Source organism: Taeniopygia guttata, chromosome 1 (genome assembly GCF_048771995.1).
Source record: "Taeniopygia guttata chromosome 1, bTaeGut7.mat, whole genome shotgun sequence".
Taxonomy (NCBI): Eukaryota; Metazoa; Chordata; class Aves; order Passeriformes; family Estrildidae; genus Taeniopygia; species Taeniopygia guttata.
In genome coordinates, this window is record NC_133024.1 from 31,869,380 (window position 1) to 31,896,113 (window position 26,734).

Consider the following 26,734-nt stretch of genomic DNA (forward strand, 5'->3'; position numbering starts at 1 on the left):
AGGTATCTCCAGAAGGCAACTTATTAGAACACATCATGGAAGGGCAATAAAGTCATGGAATGGCTAAGGTTGGGAATGAGCTCATGATCATTGAGTCCACTCATTAGGCCAGCACTGCCAAGTCAACCCATAGCCCCAAGTGTCATATCCATGTACCTTTTGAATACTTCCAGATATGATGATTCCACCACTTACCTGGGCAGCCTTTCAAATGTATGAAACTGATTTAATATGCCTTAACATACACATCATTCAAGTGCCCAGGTTTGTGAAGTGACTCCTACCCAATGTGTTAGGCCCTATGTACTTTGATCAAAAATAGTGCAGACTACCACTGACATCCCACTGCAGATTCAGGTTCACAGGTAGAAGGAGACATGCAACCTGTGATAACCAGCTCTAGCAGGAGGTTTACATATAGTCCTTTGTTAATTAAATCTGGAGGGATTGATTATTTTTGCAAATACAGCCTGGTTTGAAATGCAACTAGCAGGACTGAAATGATGGACATCTCTTCTACAAAAATACCAGGGTGAAGGGTAAGATAATCATATCACGGTCTGATCCTCACCCATCCAGTAATGGCCCTCTGGCCTTGTTCAATAAAAGCAAGTACCACTGTTTTACTAGAAAGAAAAAGGAATTGAAGTCTTTGACAGAATTATCTGGAAAAGGCTTGTCTGAGCATACACACTGCTCTTCTATGACTAAAGACCTCCTCCTCTCCACCTACCACAACCAGCAATGAGTACCCCCAATTCCAACCTTAGTCCATTACACTCTCCCACCAAGACCTAGATTCATCTTTGCAGCAAATAAGTATTTCCTAAATATTCCAAAATATCTGTACCTCAGGACATTACATTAATGCTTTTCCTCTTGTGGCCCTCAGTTATCCTGTCCTGATTGGTGTTTCTTGGCAGAACGGGATAATAGGTGCTAAAGGGACAGTCACTCTACTGGGACATTCAGGTCCTCAATTTTTTGGTGAAGAGGAATATGCCCCTCAAAATTCAACCAGCATCCTTTCTTCTGCCACAGAAATGCCACTGCAGGAGAAAAGAGTATGGCCAAGCCAAGTGCTAGTTAGTTTTCCATATTGAGCCAACCACTTCCATGCAGATCCATGTCATTGAAGAAGTTTCTCTATATTGCTATTTTAAGCTTTAAAATCTTTTGGTATATAAATAGTAAAGCGCTAAAATGATCTTCATGTTGTTTGAGCCTGTGCCTTTTTGGGTCAGTACTACCACACTGCCATTCAGGTCACAATGTTGTTATTAGTGTCAGATTTATAAGGACCATCAGTGGGTGAAGTGTCCTTAGAGAGGCTTTTTAAACAAATGTGATTTCAGCTTATGGAACCAGACCATCATTATGTCTCTCACCAACCAAAGAATGTGTGTTTACACAAGAGGAGGCCACGGGTCAGAGGCAGAGAGCAGAAGCACAGACAGTGCAAATCAATATTTTTAGATAGTTTACTGTTAAATAAACTGTAAGACCAGGCCCAGCTGGTTTGCATCAGCTTCACCACACTTATTATCAATGGAAGAAGCACTGTTTACTTGTATTGCAGTTATGGATCTCAGCACAGTCTTCTCAATAAACTGCTGCCTGGAAAACCTCACATCTCCTCTAATTAGCTACTCATTGAGAATGTGGAAGAGGTATACAGCTTCTTGGCTTACAAATAAAGCAATTAAAGAGCAATTTAGACATCAGAGTAAGGTCAAATATTTAACTTCTCAGAGCCTTTGAGTAATCAAGGACTGCTGGGTGTCAAACAAGTCATGGGATTGGAACGACCTGATAAAGAAAAGCAGTTCTTCCCTCTCCCGATGCTCAACCCAGGGTCTTGCCTTCTGGATGCAAAGTCCCATCCCTCGTGTGCACAGCAAAGGCCAAAAGGCAAAAAGCTTGCCAGCAGAGAAACAAACAGATGCCAGTCTCTTAGCTGACAAATCTAGGAAATCTTTTCTTATTTTGCTGCAAGGTTGGCTGTAATGACATGGTGGGATGGAGGAGTTGCTTTCATTCTGCTGCAGAGGGCAAAAGGAGTTTGAGTCCAGTCACAAGAAATGTCAGGCAGAATAAATTTGCTGCTTGTCTTAGCAGTGACAGTATCAGGTTTTTCACCTGTTTCCTTGTGAGTCATGTCCAACTTTTGGACATGCATTTCCTGTGTATCCAACACAGCCTGAGGTGGGAACTAATGAGAGGCCTGGTTTTGACATGTGTTGATGTACATAGCACAGTTGCCTAGCACAGGTGCTGGCTTGCACATATTTCTGCTCACTGCATTTGTAAGTCAATGGGGGCTCTGGTTCAGTTCCTCATGTGGAACTCTTCACTCCAGTCTCCAGTCTCTGAATTCTCCCAATAGTCTGCACAACTTTCATTAATACATGAAATACCTATAGATCATCTACCTTCTCTGAGAATTACTCTAAGTCTGTGTGATAACATAGCTAAAGAATTACAAAAATTTTATTTCTTTAACCAGTGAAAGTTACAATGAGGTTTCTTTTCACTTCTGTCTTGTCATGCCTGCTTCCTCCCTTCTTAACTTTCACATACTATTTTTTAAGATTTAACCTTTAATTTACTTTTTTCCTCACTGAAGTAGTCAGAAAATACTTTTTCATTATTTACCAATTAAAGGACAGAAGCTCAAAGGAAAAATCAAGCTACCCAAAGGCTAAAAAATAGGAGTATTTCATTTTCTTTGAAAGGCAAAGAACTTTTTAAATTGTCTGTTAAATTGTCTTTTAAATAATAATGGTAAATGTTGATTGAAAAGCTTAATTCTGTATCACTCAAATGGGCATTTGATTAAAGTCTAATCTAGTCAGGATATGTGTGTGCTGGCTGCTTTTTTTACTATTAACAGAAAATATTTATACTATAGTAGAATATAAAATTCCTCATGGAAATTAGTATTATTGCTACTTCAACTCTGCTGCACCATTCTTCTTATCCATGTGTAAGAGGATATATTATTACACCACTTCATTAAATTTAATAATCAAACTTTATTCCCCAGACAACATCTTATTGACTGCTGCTCTGCTGACTTTTTGTCCCTGCTGTCTTCACTGTCTGTTGATTTTCCAGTATTTCCTATATATTTTTAGGACAGCATTCCCATACACTGGACCTCATTCATGAGATCACTTCAACCAGCACTGGTTTGTCATGAGGATAAATTTTGCCTCAGGTTTAAAATGAAGTAATAACATATTTCACTGCAAAATAAAAACATCACCCACTACCACTATCAGTAATGTGTATGCAGCCATTGGTTAATGCTGCTGAAGGGGTTTTGCAAACCCTGGTTTTGTTGCCCTTTTCGATTCACGGGTTGAATCCCAGAAAATCAAAAAGGACCAACTATATCTTGGACTGACTTGGGGAATCTTGCTTACTGTTTTCCCTTTCACAAGAAAGGAAGCCGCAAGCTGAACAGGAAAGGGAAAAAAAACACAGAATGGGATCAACTGAAGCATTTTGCTTGGACAGATATATCATATTTTCATTTGTGGAGGTTGGATTTTACCTTGGTTCCCTTTTATTTCTTTAGGCCAGCAGGCTTAAACCAACAGTTTTAAAAAGCCACTGAAATATTTTATGTCAATGTTTTTCTAGTTTTCATTTTTGTTCTCTGGGGGAGAGTACTGTTAAAGTATATGGATGTCATGCCTCCTATACAACAAACAATCTGAAATATTATGTTTGCATGGCCATTAACCGTAAGATCAGAGCATATCATTAACAAGGAATTAAGGCTCACACACACTCAGTACAAATTTGTTCTATCTGGCAAATAAAGGATGAACTTTTACTGTAAGAGCTGACTTCTGACACTTCCTCTGTATAGTCATTTCTGCAACCTCTTACAGATTTTCCACTACAGCAAGATCTTCTGCATCATGTCTAAAAGTCTACTAAATATATATATTTTTTGCTACCCATCAAGACCATGCATAAAATTTAATCACAGTTGTCTCCAGAAAGAGAGCAGAGGAGGTCACTAAAGACAGCATGTCCCCTTGACACTGCTCACATTTGTGACTTAAAAACTGCAAAGATCTGGGTTAGCTCCACTTGAGTTTCCTAGGTTGGCCAGCCCTTCTCAACCTGAGTATCTATAACCCTTCAGTAACCCTTCTTTGTTCATCCAAGACATGGACAACAGTACCTTGCACGGTTCCTTACTCTTTTATGCAGAAACATACTGGCCTAAACTTTCGCAAAAGAAATAGATTTAAGCTCAAACCTTGCTCTACAAAAAGATGTGAGATAGGGTTTCTGCTAACACAGGACCTTACTCCTTCCCTATTAACTGGTCTCAGAAGCAATTTAAAGGCTGTTTGGAAGGGAATGCTCTCTTTGGTCCTTGTTGGAGTTTTCCCCCTTGCAAGCAAGACTGCCAGGCAGGCAAGCTACGGCAAGAACGGAATCACCATGTAGCCAAGTTGTTATAAGATCCATCTCTAGCCCTGCTTTTGCATCCAAGGAAGAGTGTCTCTTCTGCACAGTGGAGTAATTTCAGCACAAGTGATAGAGATCCCATGCAGACAGGAAGGAAAATCATATCATTTTAGTAATCTCCAGTCCCTGTTCAAACTTGTCACCCCGGGCTGGCTTTTTATTCCCCAGAGAGAAGCAGAGAATTTTAGGCATATATTATGTAGTTTTATTTTAGGTGTGTCTTTTGAAATGAAAAATATTTCAACCCGAATGTGCTTGTTTCTTTCTACTGACTAAAAAAAAATAGCCTGTGATATCTGTCTCAGCTGTGAATATTTATATTTGATCAGATGTACCTAATCCTGGCCTGGGTTTCTGTCATCTTCCTTTCCAAAATAAACTTGCATTTTGTTAAGAAATCTTTCATACTATCTCAAAACAAAACCTTTATAAAACCCAGGATGAAAAAAATAATCAAATTAAACCCTCCTGGTTTTAGATATTCATGTCCTAGAATAGACCCTGATATGTAACCACCACTGTTTGGGCAGCCAGAGGGAGAAACAGACTATAAACAAAACTGAAACAGATTTTATTGATTTTTCCCCATGCAAGCTAAGCCCCATGCAAAATCAAAATCAAACGCAGAATACCAATAGCTAAAAACAAGTCAAGTGCATTTTCAAATTAGCTCCCTCTCCATGGTCTAAAGCATTCCTGCAATATATCAGATTGTGAAAGATGCCTAAAAGTTATGATTTGAAGTGGATTATGTCCACTTAAGGATTCACCTCAATAGGTTTTCACACTGACGACTTTGACAGAATAAAGGAATTTGCATTATCCAAAAGCTGTTAGCCACATACAGTTCTCTACTGCCACTGCATCATAAAGGTAAAATGTTTTCTGTCACGGAAAAAGAGCTACCATGGGACTTGTACTCTTCAACACCTAACCGCTTTTCCCTGAGCTTTGTATACACTTTTCCAGCTCACAGAGGTATGGTACTCCACCACATCAAAACTCTGGCTCCAAGAACAGACTCACAATTAGGGTTTAACCAAGCAAAAGTCAGGAAAAATTGAGGCTAGGTCAGAGATATACAAGGCGACACTTACTGTGAACATGCACAGGGTAGGATTTATCCTTCATTAAACTTTGGATATTGACTACACCTTCACATGAGCTAGCCACCCACAAATCCTCTGACTGTTGAACCGATACTACTAGCTCCTTCCAGATGGGATGAAACCCAGCCTGAGAGTGCATCTTAGGATAGAGTCAGGCTAATACAGCTCATGAGTTGCTGAATCATGACTATCTTGTTCCTCTAAAATACCCTTTCTGTGCACAAAGATGTTTGTACTAGGGTGACTTCCTTGTCATTAATTGGCTTGCTGAAGAATGCCTGACACCAAATAGCTCAAATGGCAATGAAGACACAGCCTTTATCTGTGAAATACAGATCCCTCCAAAACTGTATGGATGGAAAACTTCTGAAGTATTTCATTACAGTCCCAGACTCTGCATACTGTCTGAGCTGCTTGCGCATCTTGCATTTTAAATTCCCTGGACTTTTTCTTACAAATAAACATCTTAAAGGAAGGACAATTCAATTTACATTTGGTCAGGTTCAAAAGTCACTGTAATTGAATAATAATTTGCCATGGAAGTCCTCATGCTTGCCTCTTGACCTGAAAGGATACGGCTAGTGAAAATGTCTAGCAGATAATTACTGTGAGGCTAACCCTGAGGCTTGGCTATTATTCACAGGTCAATCTCTCTAAGATAATTCCCAGGATAATATTACTGAAGAAAACACTCCCCCTGCATAATGCAACACCTGCCTCTGTTTTGAGACAGGGGATGGAGATGGGGGGGTTGAGATTTACCTGTTTTTCTATCTTTTCATTAAGGTTTCCTGTAGGGCAGTGGATGAAAGCAGTGAAAGAGGGAAGTAAAGGAAAAGTCACTTTGCAACAATGAACCTGTGGTGATTTTATATTCATTACTAGGGCTATTACCAATCACAGAATGTGTACAGATGAGGAAGACAAATTCTCAGATTGTGCAACAGAACCGGGTATTGCAATTGGAGAATGGAAGGGGAATGATCTCAATACGCAAAGTATTTAATAGTCCAAAAACACTAACAAAAGGGCCTTGTCAGAGCATATAATACTTTTCTAGGCACAAGACTATGCACATCTCACATCATAAGTAAGAACTCATCTTTTTAAATCTTGAAAACACTGTAAAGAGATTGGTGTGCTTCTATTCTGACCACATCTCTTTATGAATTCTACTGCAGATGACCAAGAAGAAAAATAAATATGTTGAAAAGTGATCTCAGAAGATCACTTAAAATCATTGTTAGGTTTTCTTTTTGTCAAGATACATCCAGGACTGAGTGGGAAAAGTCATGGAATCATAGTCTAAAATGACTGAGTCCAACTATTATTAACCCACTACTGCCAAGTCGACCACCAAACCATGCACCCAAGCACCACACCAAGTGGACAGTTTTGTGTATACATGTGTTACAAGACATATCTACAGGCAGGTATGCACTATGTATCAAGCAAGGTCAGGATTCTCCCTGGACTTCTACAGCACTGCGAGGTATGTGAGCATGGGACAGATCGGGTCATAATCATGAGCGGGGGTGAGCCCAACCTGCTTTATCCCCCTCACAGAAACCTAGGGCTGTAAAAGATCTCTAGAGGTCATCTAGTTCCTCCCCTTGCCCCGAGGCAGGCTAAACTACAGGGAGGTCATGGCTGACAGATGTTTGTTTAACTTGGTCTCAGAATGATGGAAACTTCACAATCACTGCAGATAATCTGTGCCTGGTCTTAAGTGTCCTCATCACCAAAAGTCTTCCCTTCCCAGTGTTAGAAATCCACACTTGCTATTGGAAGACAACAAGGAAAGAGCAACAGCAGGAAAATAGATAAAAGAAGGGAAAAAACATCTTAGGGAGAAAAAGGGGAATAAAAGATAAAACCCACAGGGGTTCATGGGTTGATTTGCATAAGTTCAAAATTTTGCAACTGTGAAAGCAGTGCTGAAGGGGAAGTCTAGTTGTCCTAGTGCCAGCAGTAAGAATAATAATTAATAATAATTATGCATCTGGTCAAAGGACAATGGTACAGTAAGGCTACATGATTAGTCTGATCAGCAACATAGAGGAGTGATGGGAAAAGGTATGCAAGAGTCTTAATTAATGCTACTTAAAATGCTATTAATAATGTATGATTAACTACTTAAATATTAATATCCTTCATTACCTTCTTTTACTTTGTCATACTGCATAGCAGGCAAAAATCTCTGCCTGTAACAGTATATATATAAAAGTTGACAGTAGGTTGGTTTATCAGCCCTGTGTTGAGAGACATGAGTCCTGATGTTCAGATTTTAATTTTTACAGATCTCTTTAATTTCACTTTTGTTAACTATGTCTTTCAGCACTTTAGCTGAAAGAACTGGAAGTATCTTAACTACTTATTATACTCATTAGTATTTTTTGTATTGTTGATTGTTTTGCTTCCAGTAATTACAATTGAATGAACAACTCCAAAAGATACGTTTTAAATTGGAAACACTTGCAAAAGAGGAAACCAGCTATCAGTCTCGAGTTACTACTACTGTAACTGGAAACAACTCTACAACTACATTTGTATAATTCATATTATTTTGCCAACACTTTGAAGTTACACTTTTCCCCCTCATTTCTTAAGTCAGCAAGAAACGGTTATTAAAGGCACCTTTTTAAAAAAATGAAACTGTCAAGATGTGGCTTTGAAATCTTTGAAAAGACGCCTGTAACGTATAATGTGCTATAAGCACATCTATTAAATCATGGCTCTTGTGGTTCTAACACAGAAATACCAGAAAAGAATTCTTTTCACATAGGATCAGTAGCTACACAATAATGGGAACCACTTGGACTGAAAGGTAAAAGTTGGCTGAAGTAAGCTTCTTCCCATCTGCTTGTTATCAGCAGTTACAGGAGCAGAGCAAGTGACCCATAAATATATGTATTTTTTTAACTGACAGGCTTTTGTTTGGGACTGTGTGACAATGAAGGGTCTTTAATTTTGAATTCCTGGACAATATCTATAAATTAACATCAGCTCTTAGTAAAGAAAAGAGCAGTGGTGGGAAAAACAGAAATTATTTTCCCAAGTTAGAATTAAGAAAAATGTTGAATAAAATTAAGTCCTCAGAATTTGCCAGGCATTTGTTAGAAAATAGAAGTAGCCTGAAATCAATAGAGAAATTGATCAATTAACTTCCCTTGTCCCAAGTAAATGAAATGCCAAGAAAAGTAAAAGTACTGGAGAAGACATGACGAAAAAAACTTCAGGTGCACAAATAAATCCAAGAGGAGAAGACAGACATCAAAGTACGCTCTATTTAGTATTGAAAGGCACAAATCAAGGATTGAAAGGCAAAACTAAACATTCACACTAGAAAAAAGTGTGAATCAAGTATTATTAGTGAATACACATGGCCACTAGAGCACAGTTGTGTGATGGGCTCTCAGTCTCTTAATGTGCTCAGTGCATCTTCGGAAGGTAAGAGTTGTCCATAGAAGCTGCTAGGTTCCAGCTGGGAATGAATGAAATTCCATCACCTCCATTAAATGAGAGGTCAAGGGGGAAGAGCTAGTGGTTTCTGTGACCTCGAAAATCTTTGAAATTATGAAACCATTAAATTAGGTTACTGATCTAATTGTCCAGGTCACTTGGAGTTGTGGGGATTTTATACACACTTTTAATTTAATATATTACTTACTATAGTTGATATAGATTCAATAATTAACCTTTAGTTATTTTTCAAGACACAGCTTCTCTACAAACAAGGGATTTTTGCAGATTGTAAGCGCTGGTTGGCACTAAGTAACTACAACTTGAAAAAAAACCCTTCAAAATCCCCTAAAGCCATTCTCTGCACTGCATTTTCTTTTAAATATTTTGTCATCAAGAACATTACTGAATTGCTAAAGCAATTAAATATTTGTTAATTAGCAATAAAGAAAAATCAACTTATGTAATTATAAGTGAATTAAAAACAATGGAATTAATTATTAATACTAAAGACTGGCATTCTTCCCAGAGCTGCAAGTTTAATTTTACTTGTCTTTCTAAAACTAGATTACTTCTGTGCAATACATCCAGCAAAATTATTGATGCTTGTTTTTTATCCAAGCATTTTGCAGATGAAGGAAATGTGAAGCACTCCTGTAGCTATATGCCTTGTGCCCTAATCCAGTGAATACAGTGATTCAAATTTCTTTAACATTCAGGTTCTAGGACAGATGTTTCTCAATAACAAAGGAAAAAATAAATCAAATTTTAAGGAACCTCAGAGAGTCTAGACGTGACATTATATTAATAAATAATCTACTAAACCATTAAGGCAAAACTGTTGCAAATAAGCTTTTCCACTTAATTTTTGGTCTTACTTTAAGACTTAGATATTGAGCTACCCAGGGAAGTGGGCACATAACCAAGCCTTCCAGAGTTCAAGAAGCATTTTGACAATGTTATTAGGCTCACTGCGTAATTCTTGGGGTTGTCCTGTGCAGGACCAGTGTTTTAGTCCATCCCATCAAACAGCCTTTGAAGTCAAACATGGTCCTAATCACCCTATTTTTCATGATTGTCTAGGCCAGTTCCCCTCAGAGAATTGATCTGTCACTGTGAATTGAAGGTATGATCAGAATAACAAGTATAGAGTCCCCTTGGTATTGCTCCATGATGAAGTAGCAGCTGATTGGTCAATATTCCCTTCTGGCACTGGTCTGGTGCTCATTTTAGCGCACATGTAAAACAAAGTTAGAGAAGACCAACAAAATTTCTCTTTCTTTGGAACAAAGATTCATTACTATAAACCAAGAGTGCCCAATCTGATGCACTTATCTTTGCAACTCGGCCATCAGCCTGATGTTTCCTGAACCTTTCCCACAGTACTTCACGGTATTTCCTCAGGGATCAGTTTCTATCATCAGTGCCTGTACTGCTTCCACACCTTCCTAAAGGAACATCTGTGGGCAACTGAAGGAGCAAAGTGTTTGCTCCAAGGAGTCATGATTATACAGTGACCAGGAGAAAAGGTCAAGGACACAAACTGCCAGGCTTCACACAGGTTAAAGTCAAAGGGAGTCTGTTAAACAGAAGGTGAAAGTAGGTTTCTTCATCTTGGTGCTATCCATATACTCATTTATTGAAAAGCAGCTTCAGAATATGGGTAGAAATTCAGCTCCTCTCTTCCCTCAGCCCCCTAACCATGCTCACACAGTTCCTACCATCTCCTCACCATCTCTTCATTTCAGCTCTGGTCTTGCTCTTGCGTTTTTTCCCTTCACTCTTACCCCTTTTTTCTGTGCTGTCCCTCCTGCTCAGATGGTTTTTTTTTTTATCTTTTATGTTACAAGTTAGTCTCTCTGAGGTCTGCCTTCATCTTTTTTGATGGTCAGTAGTGCTGTGGATCTGATGCCTTTCACTTTATTCCCTGCCTATCAGCAGCACTAAGGCATGAAGCTTGATTAAATAAAACCAAACATGCTGATAGACCTGGCCAGGCAGTGATTTCATACCATTGAATACTTACTCAGATTTAGATTTGTCATTGTTTGCAACCACTCAAATCCAAATGCCACTTTGTCCTTTGCTCAGTTATGCCATACTGTCCTTAACACTAGCAGAACAGGCACATGGCTGTATGTATTTCCAAGGCAAAATATGCTGCCTTACTAAAATATTAGTCTCTCTCTAGAGGCCATGATGTTCCAATGTAGGCCAAATATTCATCTTGAATCCTGAAAGAACTTTCTTTTTTTTGGCAAAACTATTATACAGTCGTCATTTTAAATAATTATAAAATGGATATGGAGCCAAAGCTCCCTGATGAGATGACAGGACTGTGTCACACCGTCATTGCCTTCTTTCCTGCATTGTGCAGAACCACTATTCCAGGCTTAAAAAAGCCAAGACCATACTTTACCTACATGCCTTGGTCATTTTTGAGGGCAGCTAATCACATGTATGGCTATAGTATTGTAGAACTCAGTTTTCAATTAAACTCATTTGTAAGTGGCAGAATTCTCTGCATCTTATTTCCCTTATAACAGGGGAAGATCAGCAGCAGTAGCATAAGGCATATTTATGCTGATAACCAATTATTCCCATTGGGAAGAAATGTATGTCTTCACTTACAGTTGTATGATAGAAGCATCACACTTATGAAGGGCAGAGAACCCTCAGTCAAAATGTACTAACCATGGTCTCACCTAGACTTTCCCTGTCAAACCATGAAAGAATACTCCATTTATTTTACAATAAAGTCTGAAAATTAGCATAATTTGGCAGGGTCGCTGAATACACAGTGAACACACACTTAATTCCACATTGGTACTGAAAAGTTGAACATATGAGTGACAGGTAGAGGAAAAAAAAGTGTTCTCTTTTTCACACTAAAACCAAACAGTACTTTTGAAATATTTTGTTGCAGCATTTGATTCAAGTCAGATTTCTCTTGAAAATTTCTGCCTTCTCAAGCATCTTCAGCAAACCAGAGGTGATGATGTCCAGTTAACTATCCTTGCTGATACTTAAACCTGATGAAATTTTTAAGTCTTTGTGTTCTTTGTGTATGTTTGTAAAGATCTGAAGGCTTTACATTTATCTGTGTCTCCACTCATGAACAAAGAGAAGAGAGAACACAAATTGCAGAACTTAAGAACCTCCCAGAAAAATGTCTGTCCATGCCCTGTTATACAGCTCTACACTGCAGCAGGAACATCCACAGGACAATTTAATGTGTGCTGAACCCATCCATCAGTCTGGCTCCCTGTACTTCAATACTCCAGCAAATAGTGTGCCATATATCACCCCCAGATCCTGGAAAAAGACACCTGTTCAATATCAGTGTCCAATCTTCAGAGTGAAAAAACACATTCAGGGAGTTATTTCACAATTGTTTATTAATCTGGTGGGCTATAATGTTTGAATTTAAAATGAATCCTTCTACCATAGAAAATGCCATCAAAGATACTACTGCACAGGTTGGAAAGAAAATTGTCTTACTGTGCATAATTACTCTTCTGCTAAAGATGCTCAGCCATCCCTTAACCTACACATACTTTCACCTATTGTTACACAACCTGCATGAGGTACTTAAGCAGGATCTGTATGAACTCCTTTTTAGGTTGTGTATCAATGATTTGAAAGAGCAGCTAAAGCCAGGTGTGAAGTAGTATGAGGTTGACTGAGTATGATAAACCATTACAGAAGATGATAAAGAATCATAGAATGATTCTTTACATCGGGGAGGGACCTTAAAGACCATTTAGTTCCAGCACATCTGCCATGGGCAGGGATATGTTCCACTATACCAGGTTGTTCAAAGTCGTGCTCAACTTGGCCTTGAATACTTCCAGGGATGAGGAATGAAATGTAAGAGGTCCTAGATAAGTGCAGTACAGCCGATTACAGGAACACTAGCAAATGTGAAATAACTTAGTGTTTCACTCCATAGTGAAATGGAACTGAATGGCAAAGTCAGTAGGAAATATTACTACAAACTTTTATACATGTCCAAAACTTGATTTTTGAAAAGTACGGGACATATAACTAAACCACTAAAAATTTCAGTTAAAACATTGGGAACTGCTAGAAATAGCATCACTATTTAATTGAAAGGGAACATCAAATGTACAACGTTAAGTATATCCTTATTTTGAGTCTGACTTATTGTAGAGAAAAGGCATGTGAACTGATGATTTTAGAGTTTGCAGTATCTGGCATCTATTTTAAAAACTTATTAGCAATAGGGTAAATATGATTTCAAAAAGTGTCTTCTCAAAAAGATCCTCCAGGATCTTTTTTACATATGCCTTTTGAAGCTTCTCTCACTTTCTTGACCCTTGCACCTATTAATATAGAGTCTGCAGTTTATCTATCTTTATCAGCAGAAAAACTGAAGGATTGAAAAAGAGTTCTACAATATCCTAGTTACAATACCAGCTTGCAATTTGTTTGTGTCCTTCCAGACAGATGCCAATTAAAAGAAAAAAGGGTAAAAAAGCAAAGGGGGAGGAGAAACAACAATAGCACAGGATTGACTGACAAATGCCATCATACAAGATTTCCCTCAAATATTTTATGAAAAGGGCATTGGATTTCATTAAATTCTGTTTTCAAAAGCCCTCTCTTCTGAAAAGCATGCATTCAGAGGAATTAACTGTTTCTGTCCTGCAGATCACATACCAAATTCATAGTTCACCTTCTTGTAGCAGGATGCCTCCTTCCCACCTGCTCTATCCGAAATAGGAAGATAAGAAGCAGGTGAAAAGGTCCTTACTACTATATACAAAGGATAAAGGTATTTTTACAGGGCTAGGTGTATTTTTAAGAACCAACTTAAAATTCATTATTGCTGTACCTGCTGATACACTAAGGACTGTGCTATCTAGCCACACAGGTGTAAAAAAATACTCAGAAAACTGCTTTAAAGATCTACTTTGCAAGCTTCAGAGTAAATCTTCTCCCTGTGAAAACCTCCTTAGCTACTCTAACAGCATGAAACTTCAAATCTCTCCTATCAGCTGAAGGCCACCCAAATGCAGTGGAAGTTGACATAGTAGACTGTGGCACAGACAATCCTCTGCTTCACACACATATTTGTGAATGTTTTACTAAAATATGGTGAATTAGGACTCGTGCAGCTGGTATGAATTTAGGCAGGAGAACACCTTTCAAGGGGCACCTCAGACAGCCATGGGAGCTGGAGCCACCAAAGATAGCACAGATCAGAGTCAGGGAAGACAGTATAGTGTGCAACAGAACAGTGGCTAAGAACAGTTTGACTACCCAGATCCAATTTCAGGAAAATCTGAAAAGAACACAGTTTAGGAATCCTACTGTTGTGAGGGTTGAAGAGCCTGAAATTGCTATTCTGGATTAATGCAGAGTTACCTGTGAGAACAGCATAGATATAATGGATACTACAGAGCCTTCAAAAATATCACTCCCGATACACACACTGGCGATTTCCTACCTACAGTCCTGCCTTTTTTCAGCGCAGAAACAAGGTGACAAGCAGAAAAACATACTCATGTCATGGGTAAGAAAAGGAAGAAAGGATAAAAGGATGGAACTGAGTGGAGATGAGAAAGCTGGAAGCAGACAGGAGAATTCCAGCATATGCAAGTATTGTCTGTATGACCTATTTGTTGGTTGGCTGTCTTGCTTGTTGAAGCAAATCAGTGTTTTTGGGAGGAAAATTTAAAAATGGGAGAAGCCATTTGGCCCATATTTTGACTCTTCAGGCAGTTTAGATGTGTCTACTGTGTCCCTCATATTGCTGTTATGAACAGCCTGAGCTGAGGACCCAGAATGATTAACCTCCTCCTGAACAGGACTATTCTGAAGTTCCCTTCATTGTTCATGCACAGCAAGTGCAATGACATTACACATGAAGAGAACCTGTAAGGATAGGAAAGTGTCCAGCTAAGAATCTCATCCCACTACTTTACATGGGTATATCTAGTGCAGAAAAGACTAGTGCTAAATCCCCACTACAAAAGTGGTAACTTGGAGAAAGGGAACATCGGCCAAGGCTTATCTGAAGCTAAATATGAATGTCAACAAATTTATCTGACCTCTTCTCACACTGTTTCAAAGGGCTGTCAGAGAAGGTAGCCTTGTCCTTCGCTCTTGGATGCAAATAAACAGAAAAACATCCTGGGCCACTAAGACATCCAAAGCTACAGAGATGTCTTTGGATGATGAAAAAATTATCTTTCCAGATTTTAATTTGAACTTTCATCTTTGATGGCCCTCCTTCCTAGAATCACAAAGTAATTCAAGTTTGCAGCATCTATGGAGGTCTGTAGTCAAATCTCAATCTCCAAAGCAGGTCCAGATATATTAGGTGGTTCAAGAACTTGTCCCGCTGTTTGAAAATCACCAGATGTAGACATTACCCTGGTCAACCTGTTCAAACATCTGATTACCTTCATGTGGAAAATCTTAAAAAAATTTGTTGGCCATTTTTCCACTTTGCACCTATAAATTTTTTCTCACAGACTGAAGTCACTGATAGTGACATCAAACCTGAAACTAGCACAGTGTCATCTTTAAATTACATTAAAAATATTCAGTTTATAAAGCTGGTTTTGTTTTCTAGGAGAGCTCTGTGCCTCACTTCACATACTGTAGTTCTTCCAACAGGTTTATGTCTGAGGTAAGAATTATTGTACATATCAGCAAATATGTTTTCTTTTGTCCCAGCTCTAAAAAAAAAAAATCAGATTTATCTGCCAGTTTTCTGGCATTCTATGCCTTTCCCAAATCCTGATAAATTATCATGCAGAAATGCTAACCATTCATTATAGAAGTGATCCATGTCTAATGAAAGAGGTACTGTACTTCTATATTCCAGAATAATGGAAATTAATTTACATAGTGGAGGCTTCAAGGGTCTGAGTATATCACCTATTCCTATATTAGGCCCATTTTCTGGAAAGAACACATCATTGACAGAAAAAAATATATAACAAAACTATGCATCTGTTAAAGGGTATTTTTATTCTAATGTCAGCCAGTCTTATTAATTCCATTGTATAAATATGTGGTATAGATTGATATACTATTAAACCCTTGCAAATACAGAGTAGATGTAAAATTACCACAACCCAGCTCTGTGTTCTCCACACTAGGCCACACCACTGCCCTTAACTTTTCACTGCTGAGCAGGACCCGAAACTACAAAGTGACCACAGAGAGAACAAACCATTGTGGGTTTTGTTTCAATGTGTGAAATAAGGGCATGGTCAGGTGATTATTTCAGATCATCTCCTGTGTCCCTTTGCGTAACAGAGATGAACCCTGACATGGAGCAACAAGTGCTTTATTTTGTAGTGTGTTAATCTGCAGTCGAGGTAACTTGAAGGACTGTCAGAAGTGTCAGAAAAAAAGTCAATTTCTTAGCAGAAACCAATAAAAACCATACTAACTAATTTGACCACCCCTTAACAAGAGGAATTGCAACACTTCCCATAAACTGGCTCAGGAAAGATATTCCTACCTAGGCATAGTCTAGCTTCTCACCAAAATTCAGCTAGGTCAAGAGGTGCTTTGAGAAGCAACAAAACTAAAAATCAAGTACTGCATGTTTCTTGTTTTCATGAATCCCCTACCTTGTAGTAACAGTAACTTTGAACCTCAGGGTCTTTGAGAACATGGCATCAGCAAAGCAATAGCCTTGATTCTGTAAATTCCTTACAGTAGTTGACTGTGTGTTTATTATGGAAGTCCCACATGCCCAGTGTGCAGCCAAAGATTATTTTTCTTCCAAAGGCCAAACTTGCATGGAATTCTGTTAATTACATGCACTGTGGAAATGTTAGCCTTGACTCCTCTGTATATACAGCAGCCTTTGTCCGTCACATGATGATTTTGAAGTGTTCTGCAGATATAATTTGATAGAATAATAAGGTATTATTATTGAATCTTTATGTCTCCTGCTGTCCCAGGAGCACTGACCTTGCTTCCCCAATACAGAGGTCTGTCTGCCAGGCTAATCACACTGATATCTGAGTACCTCAGAGGAGATCCTTATGTGGCAACATTTCTACAGAACTCAAAAGTGGCCAGACATACTGATAAGATCCATGTATTACTCCTGTGCATTTCTGCAAGGTTATAAACCACTTCCAATTTCAAATGTAAATCCCCTTCTTGGTGACATGTGGAGACATGCATGGCTCAAATAACTCAAATTGTCCCCAGGTGTCAGGGTTCCCTATGAAAGCAGCAATGGATGCTATTTCCAAGCAGATAGCAACCACAGGGAACCAAGATGAATGAATCCCCCATCCACTCTTTTCCAGCAGATATGTAGCACTGATAAATGTCCTCAAGTTACCATGAGAATAACCTTTCATTTATGTCCTTCACTTTTATTTGCCAGGACAAGGCATTTATGCTGTATCTTTTAGCCATGGACAACCAGATATTCACTCATGTCAGGATCCATCCCCATACAGGCCACTAATTGTTGGCATTGGTGCTTTGCACCAATCAATGGTGGATAGGAACTGACTGTCACCATTAGTTTATTACCTTATTGTTAAGACTCTCAAACCTTCTATCTGGGAGTTCCCATGGGCACCTTTTTTTTCTTCTGCACAGCCAGCAGACTTTTTCCTGTCCATAGCAGCACATATGGACCCTCACTGTCCCTAACACAACCACCAGACCCTCACAGCAGCAGAACCAACTGACTCCAACTCTCCTCCCAACCAGCTGACCCACTCATTTATAGCACCCATCCTTATTGGACACAGCTGTGCCCTATTAAGGGCAGGGCTGTTCCTGCTCTTTGGTAATTAGTACAGCTGCAACCCCTCAGGGGTGAGATTGCCTTCAGCACTGTCTCTATTCTCTCACTGTCCATCCTCCCACAAACTCACCTTTCTGTAAGTTGTTTTTTTTCCCCTTGATTTGATGTTGTATAGGCATATCCATAAATATCCATGCACACAGCAGGGTATGTGCAGTACGTCTGACAGGGCATGGTTACCCCTAGCACAATACCACTTTTTAATACAATTTTGGCTGGTTTCCATAGCTGTCAAGAAGTCTGGGTTAGGTTGATAGGTCTCTTAAAATGTACAATTTCTGGCAATCAAGTTTTTATTCTTCCTTTACGAAAGTCCTGATACTTACGAGGAGGGTGTTTTTTTTCAGGAATGAGATATTTTCATAGTTGTTGAACAAATTACAATACAAAAGCTCCTATCTGGAGTTATGCAGATACTTCATGGCAGCATCAGCATCCTTTACATATCTGCACAGCCACAAAAATGTCCAACAGTTTCATTTTTCCACTCAGAAGATTTTTATTTATTTTCTTTTTTGAAATTAAATGCCAGAGCTCTCCTATTGCCTCAGCACTTTTTATTTGTTCTGAAAAACCTTGGTTTCTCTCTCTAGTGCAGTGAAGATGTCTAGGCTGTAGTTCCTTTAATTGCAATACCTCTGGGAACCTCCACATGAACAAGGGCTTTGATATAATGGCACTGTTGTTACACCAATTTCTACCAAAACAATCAGCTACAGTCAGAAATCAAAATATTCTTTAAAATACACTTATTTTAATTCAGACCTATCAAGAACAATCTGCCTGTCACTGATACAATGTATATGTTTAAAAACTTGCCCAAAGCTGCAAGAATTCAGGGTAGTCTCATTACTATATAAACACAATAATCTGAAGAAAATGTATATAAGCTTATGCTTATTGCTTAAAACCAAAGGAGAATCAGTACATTCTTAAGACATAAAGCTATGCTTTGAACCCTATCAGAGTAAAAATATTCTCCTGTGATGAATTTCAAAACCAAAAATGTCATAGGACTCAGCCTCATCCTTACAAGTCCATTACAGATTTGTTGACTGGTTTCTGTACTTTAAAGTATAGTGTTCCTAGCTTCAAGTTGCAGAAATAAACTCAATTGTGTTTCTAAATTTTTATGGCTCATTGAAGTCTTGGCGTATGTAGGAACATTTCAAATTTCTTTTGTTCTCTCTGAAATACTTTGGGATGGACATTCATTTGTAAAACTGAGGTACAGTACTCTGCAGCTGAGAAGTTCTACTTATTAACTGTTGCACACAAATATTTTTTATGGGAGATAATAGAGACCTAAAAGGCATCTTATACAACATCATTAGATGAATCAGAAATAGTATATCCACATGATATTTTGGTTGCTCTCATTCAACAAAAGTGTTGGTAGGAGTCAAGATAAAGTTGTACATCAATATAAAATTTATTTGGTGGGGAAAAAAAGAAGTGTTATCTTTACTTGAACTGGGAGTGTGCAGGAATAAATAGCTGAGTGTTGGTAGGTAACTGGTGAGTTAGAAATGCTGGTAAAACACAGGGAATTGAGGTTCTGTGGTAAGGAATAAATTATGCTAAGTAGTATAGGAACTGCCATGAAATTATATTTAGGTTATTTCTGATACTTCAAATGAACTTCCAGACCAGCACATTAATATTGACAATATCATTTATTCAAGCTTCAGGAACCTGGGATCATTTCTCATCTTGATTCAATCACTTTTGTTAAACCTCTTGTTAACAACACAGGAAAGAAATGGATTTTCCAAGTGATCACTATTTATTGGACAATAAATTTAAAATGACACTGCAAATATAATTTCATGGTTTCTGCTCTTTTCATTTCTTTAAAAAAAACAAGGATGGAGACAAATAACGGTGCTTAAAATATCATGAGGACAATCTTGGTTTATCAACTCCAATACAAACACACATCAAAAGAAAATTATAAATGTCTAAATACCACACCCATGATAGATTAAGAGTTTTACTTCTTTGACTCATCTTTACAAATAAATCTAAAAAACAATGATAGTGTACTTACATATTTCAGATCCTCATCTGTCTAAGAATAGATAGCACTGAAGTCATGTGTCAGAATATCTCGGGTTGTCTCTTCTCAATTCCCTTTTTGTGATCACCATCCATAAAAATCAGTGCGCCACTGCAATGGTCCAGCCATCCTCACTACAGAAAAGGAGCCAGGTGTTGAGTGTCAGACAAGACTGGCATGGGTTTGTAAAGGTTGTTTGCATGGCAGCTGTCAGGATTGTAATTCCTGATTCCTGACCCAGATTCCCTCTCCCTGCCAGAGTACCTCCATTGGAAGCCAGGCTATAACATCGGTGATTGGTATCTGTCTTTAATGTCTGCATTGATAAGGATAACTGGATATCTGCCTCCATATCTACAGCCCATCCATGTCCACGCTGCCTTTCCATGCTTTGATTTCCCCAGGAATAGTTATATAACAATTTCCAGGCTTTTTCCTACCCAAGATATGCACACTATACCACTATCCATTGGTGGCTTCACACATCAGATGTGGTCTCAAAGGCTGGATAAGGAATATATCAAATGTGAGGTGCTTCAAGCTGAAACAGGACCTAAGTTACTATGCACACATGTTTAAGCATGGAGAAAGAAGGCAGTATGTTTTTCATGGGACAAACTTTCTAACTGCATTTTTTCTTCCTTTTTGTCTATATTTTATGCTTAATGCTGGCAATAAAGCATATTTTGTTATTTTAAAATATCACTAAAATACTGTAGGTTTTTGCAGATTATATTGTTTTTTTTGGAAGAAATTCAGTAGAGACACTCCTATGTCTGAGACCTGGATGAGTCTAACTGTTTCAACATATATCATCAAAATTACCATCTCAGTCCCTTACTGTATATTGCTCAGACACTTTCACTCAGTAATGTCCTGGGCACTTTTTATAGAAGCTCTATATTTAATGGGGACTTGAAGACAATGCTCAGTTTTAGAGATACGTGAGTCTTTATTTACCATCAGACAAAATGGGTAGTGCCACTCTGTTTAGTGACAACGCTCACTAATATAATGTCTGGCACAGCAAAGAAAATGAGTCAGTGTATGATCTTGCTAAAGGGCCAACATTTTCTGAGAGGTCACAATTAGCATGCCCCTCAGTGTTATCAAAAAATAGCTTAAAAAGTTGTGACTGCAGATGCAAGATGCAGCCCAGCTCAGCTGTCCACATAAAACTGTCCAGTGCAACTAGAGATGCCCTAGTTACTCTGACTGTCCTTCAGCTGCTGCCCAGGAAGGCATGGTTTTCTTGCAAATCCTGCAACTTCTCTGCCAGCCTTTTAAATAAGCTTGGGCATCTAAAACAGCTCAGGGCATCTGAAATGTCTCTAAGTTCATTGTAAAATTAAACTTTGCACTAAATCACAAGTTATGCATTGACAACAGACTCTGTGATCCCCCATCTCACTATTGTTACTATCCATATACAAGCCCAGCACATCACCCCTTTCCTCAAGTACTTTCAGGGAATGAGTTGCATAACAAGATGCTTAAAATTTTGTGTTGCATGCTACTTTATGCACATGTATGCATGCTATATCAGAGCTCATATTTTTCATTCTTTAATTAATATTGCCTTTTTGTAAAAATTAAAGCAGTGGGATTCCAGAAAGCCATTATGTTTTGTTTGTTAGGAGCTGGCATAAATGTATTCCAGTAGAGATAATGCTGTAAATGTTGATCATGTTACAAGTTGGCCCACCTACTGTCACTTCAGGAAGCAGAGGTTTAAATATAAAACTACTATTTTTAACTGAGTTAATATTGGAACTGCAGGAGGAGACATTCAAGCTGGTGTAAATAGTAGCCTGGCTGATGTAAGTAGCACTATATTGATTTACAACCGTGAAGCAACTATCAGAAACAGTAAATGTTTTCTACACCAAGAGTTCTACAAATGTATTTATAATATTATTTTGAATATTATTCTTTTCCTTTTGAAGGATAAGAAAAAGTCACAACAGAAAGTTGAGATTATTCAAAGGTATCTCAGAAGCCCCGAAAAACTTCAATGAGAAAATAAATGGAAATATAGAGCATGTGTCCTAGCCCAGTAGACTGCTTCAAATCCCTGAGCTAAAATATGCATGTTACATAACTATGTGTTTTGTTTACAATGAGCAATATATTCCAGACATAATTAAAATAAAGAAAATTGTTATTGGATACCTCTGGATGATAAAAAAGACACAAACAACCCTCCACCAAACCTCTGAGGTATTAAATAAACACAGGTTTTATATTATAAGCATTCATTTATGTTTTCTTCTTGCAGCTGTAGTTCCTAAAGTTAGATTATTACTAAAAATAAGAGCATGACCATCCAATTTTATGACTAAATTGGAAATAGGAAAAATAAAAATAATAAAGTGCTCTAATACTTAAAACTCATAATTTTATACACTTTACATTATTTTGATTTATTAAATATTCTAATGTTGGGCATACTTTTTGGGTGTCTACACAATAGCACTTGGCCTTTGTGATACAATATTAACAAAATTAGAAAAGTCTAAGACGTTTAACCCAAGAGGAGCCTTACTTCTCCAAAAATACAACTAAAGGAGCCAAAGCTGTGTTTTCTTTTCAAATTACTTTCTCTCTCTTTAGCTGAGGTGTTTAAAGACTCCATAATGAAGCACAGCACAGAGTAGAGCACAGGAGAACTGAGGCTATGGGCTTTAGGGAGATTAATGGCTGCAGAGCGGTTCGCTTTTTGTTACATTAGCCTGCCCAGAAAAGCAATTCCCTCCACAGCCCCATACCCAATCCCCATAAGTGGAGACATATGGCAGTTCTGTGATACAGAGAACACACTGTGGTAGTTTTATTGATACTGGGACTGCTTCTTAGCCAGTATAAGTCTTCTCCACTCAACTATGAATTGATCCCATTGACTCTTGGCAAAAGCAGAACAGTCATAAAGGTTAATGCTGCCTCTGCAGTCAGATTCCTTCTCTGAATTGCCCTGTGAAGGTGCCTCTCTCCACTGACTCCAGGGAGACTGGCAGATTAAACTTAGACTGAGCTAACTCTTGTGCCTCTGCCACTTTGGTGGGATCAATCTGTAGAGACGTGCTTTTCTCTTTGTCCATGATTCTTAGATGTAAGTCTTTTGATGGAAAACCATCAGAAGTAGCAACAAGAATGATGCAAGTCGTGCATGGCCATCGCTGTTTTCTTAACTGGAGAAATGTCAAATGATCAGAGCCTCTTCCTACCTCTCTCCCTCCCTCTCTCTGCTGTCCCTCCATTATCTATCTGAGGACAGTAATCATTAAAATATTTCAATACCCATATCCCAACGTTTCCATGTTGAACTAACATGAATACTTGAAATTGGAGAACTGTGGTGCATTTTGGAAGGACCTTACAAAAGTGGTTTTCAGCTCAGATTCTTGGCTAAAGGACAAAAGGCTTGGCGATGTGGCACAACATTGCACACACATAGACACACAGAGATAATTTCATATTTTCTGCTTCCCTCCTCAGATTTCTCTCTTCCAGCCATCAGCTGCTCCGCTAACCTTGAAGCTGCAAAGAATTTCATTCTGTGGCTTGTGTTTCCTCCAAAGCAGAATTGCAGGACCTCAGTTCCTCCCCAGAAATTATGTCTCCTAGAGTCATTATTCCCTCTTGGCCTCAAACCACTTCCTGCAATTTCAGAGCCACTGAAAACAGCAGTTTCAAATTATCTATTAACCCATGAAGGCTAAGCCAGCCTGGATTCACCAGAGTTCCTTTGATGCATTTTTCTTTGGTCACACTTTTCTTTCTTCCTATCACTAAACTTTGAAATAGAACTGAACAGATTCTTCCTCAGACGAGTTTTGGCCCATTTTACAGATTTTATCCTCTGAATATTGTTTTGTTTCCATCTCCAGTCTATTGCAGACTACTATTTACCAAATCTATCTTTCTTGAAAAATTCTGATGACCTGTAAAAGCTGAAACGTTAACTATCAAAACCCTTGGGTATAGACACAAATGATTATGTAAGGCTCGAGGCTCAATGCCAGACGAACAGACGACAGACCCATTTATCATCAGTAGGAACAGGCACATTAATTGGCTATGATACCAGTACCGTCCTTCAGCATTAACAAAACTCTTCTTGATTCTGAATGTTTCCCCAGAACACCCTTTATTAAATAAGATAAATAATACTGAGGCCAAGGGTCACACTGCTTCATCTGAGAAAACTCAATTATTTATGAATACTTCCCTGACTCAGGCTTGGTAACCTGTGAGGCTGGCAAAGAGAGCTTTTTGGTCTACTGACTAAACATTATTATTCTACACAGATGTGTCTTCTGTGTTAAAGAATCAGCAACAGAGAAACGAAAACACATCAGCCCTGTAAAGCTTCTGGGGTGGGGGAACAGTGCTTGAACACTGGAACAGTTTATCTAGAAGGGCTGTGGAGACTCCATCCTTGGCAATATTTAAAACGTGAGTGGACACATCCCTGAGCTCTTCTGGCTGACACTGTTTTGAGTGATGTGTGTTGGACTAGATGATCTCCAAGCTCCCTTCAAGCCTCTGTGATATTCTGTAATTCTGAGTCCATGACATTAAGCCACAGTAGTGAATTCCTCAGTTTCTGTTCTGGGCTTTTCTATGTACTCACACAAAAACCAAAATACTCGTAACTGGCTACTGCTTCCAGCTGTTTAACCATGCAAAGAGGAATATAATCCTAGAAGACCCTCATGCCAATTTTCTTGCATGCAGCTGAGAATGTGAAGAAGCAACCCGTGACCGCCGTTTGGTATGGTACCTACAGAATTCTCCTGCAGTTAAGTGAACTCTTCTGCATAATAACTTGACCCTATTTGGCACAGTTGCTATGCAAATATTTTGTATGATTCCAGGCACACTGTTTGTGTGCCATCATTGTCACCCCGGATAGTACAAAAGCAATGATACACTCCAATAACTCTGCATGAGAATGGAGAAGGTAAAACATAGATAATTTTACTGGAATTTTGACTGCATGTTAAAAGTAGTAGAAACAAAGTGTTTATTTCAGAACTGGCTTTCACCTACTTCTTGAGTTGCCAATAAATGGTTCTTTGACCCATTTCATTGAAGGAAGAGCTCAAAAGTAATCCTGTAGTATTCCATGGAACTCAAAGATCCTCTGGGTCAAGTCCATCTTGTCAACACAATTTCTACCTTGTTGTCACATGTTGCTACCTTGTCTGCACTTGATATACACAGATTTTTATGTGATCAACACCCCTCTCCATATAGCTTGTTAGCTAATTACGTGTTCATCCTACTATAAATGACATTTTCCCTATCCTTGTATCACCTTTTGATCTTGATAAGAAGAAGAATTGTTCTTTTCTTTCTCCCCCAAGGGGCATGGGGAGTTTTCCTCAGAATGAGACAATATTTCCTCACACTTAGAACAGAGCGTTCTGTTTGCAAACAGTACTGGGGAATTTTCAGTGCTGACACCAGTCAGGCTGGCATGCACGCTTTATACCTGCATAGCCAAAGGAACTGGCAGATGGTTGGTGACAAAAGGAGCATCCCATGGAGCCTCAGGAGAACCATCTCAACAGATCCAAGATTTCAGAGCCTGAAAGACACCATGCAACAACCCAACCGTATGAATGCTCAGCATTCAGCCAGCAGCAAGGCAGGTGCTTGAAACGTTTGCCAGGATTCACACATTTAAACATGTTCAGTCTCCAAGATGGAAAAAAATTCTGGCAAATGGGTGTGGAATGCTCTTACAAAGAGATGTCAGAGCAACCACCTGTCATAGGACAGAATATAACACCTTGTGTCTGTGACTTTTTCGTAGCTGGAGGACTGACTTATACAAAATTGTCCCTCCCAGGCCTCCAGCAGGAGAACCAGTGAGACTAAGTGGGAGTAATGAGAATGTATGATTTTGAATGAAGTAGTGACTGAAAAAGATGTTCTACCAAGCAGGTCTTGTTCCGGTATGAGTCTCCAGGACTAAGCATCTGCCATTCCACAGCATTTGGTGGGGACCATTTTATGGGAGAGGGGTGGTTGCTGATGGTCCAGTGCTGTATAAACACTTGAGTTGTAAGCTTGGCTGATGGGACTGGGGAGGAGGGAGTTAAAATTGTTAAGCTCAATATGTTAGACTTGTCAGATTTGGATCAGTTCTGCTCTCTCCTTGACAGCTTCATATTTCATGTCATCCTATCTCTAGCAGGCAAGTGGGCAAGTGGCACACCTGGAGTTCTGGCTCCCATTTAAATTTTTAAAGAAAAATGCAGGGTTTTTCTGATTGTTTCCTTCCTGAAGTTGGTGGTACACTAAAGAGGAAGCATTTAGGTGTTTGCTTCTCACTATTAATTTATTTCTTGACTCTCCTGAAAATTTTCCCGTACCACAGCTCCTGCTCAGAATTTCCCATGCTGCAGCTACAACGTACTGACATGATTCACAGTTCTTGTTAAAGAATGGTAAAAATGTCCCAGATGTGTGGAGCTTCTTCCTTCAGCAAAAGAAATGAAACATAGAAAAGATCATTGCAGCTAATGTGTCTTCAGATTCAGGAAGGTTCTTCTGCACCTCTGTATTTCAGAAGATGACCTTTATCAGATGTAAAGCCTACAAATATTTTCTGACTGTGTAGGGTAAACTACAGATATAGGATTTGACATACAAATGTAACAGCCCTTCTCCTGTCATACATCAGCCAGTGTAGCACAGATGCAATGTCGCGGAAAGAAAAGCATAAAGCAGAGGGAACAAACATAAAAATTAGTTTATAACTTGCCAATGGGAAGAGGA

General features: G+C 38.7%; 1 protein-coding gene across 46 annotated transcripts in view; it reads right to left on the reverse strand.

Moving 5' to 3' along the window:
• TENM4 (teneurin transmembrane protein 4) overlaps positions 1-26,734 on the reverse strand; it is a 1,535,912-nt gene that overhangs the window by 483,370 nt on the left and 1,025,808 nt on the right. For 43 of the 46 annotated variants that reach the window (XM_072936977.1, XM_072936960.1, XM_072936968.1 and 40 more), the window contains one exon: positions 19,937-20,079. The exons of 2 other annotated variants lie outside the window; for them this stretch is intronic. The gene's annotated coding sequence lies outside the window, so the exon portion shown is untranslated. Of the gene's footprint in view, positions 1-2,621; positions 20,080-26,734 lie in introns of those variants that run through there. One more of the 46 variants, XR_012058592.1, reaches the window with a different exon arrangement.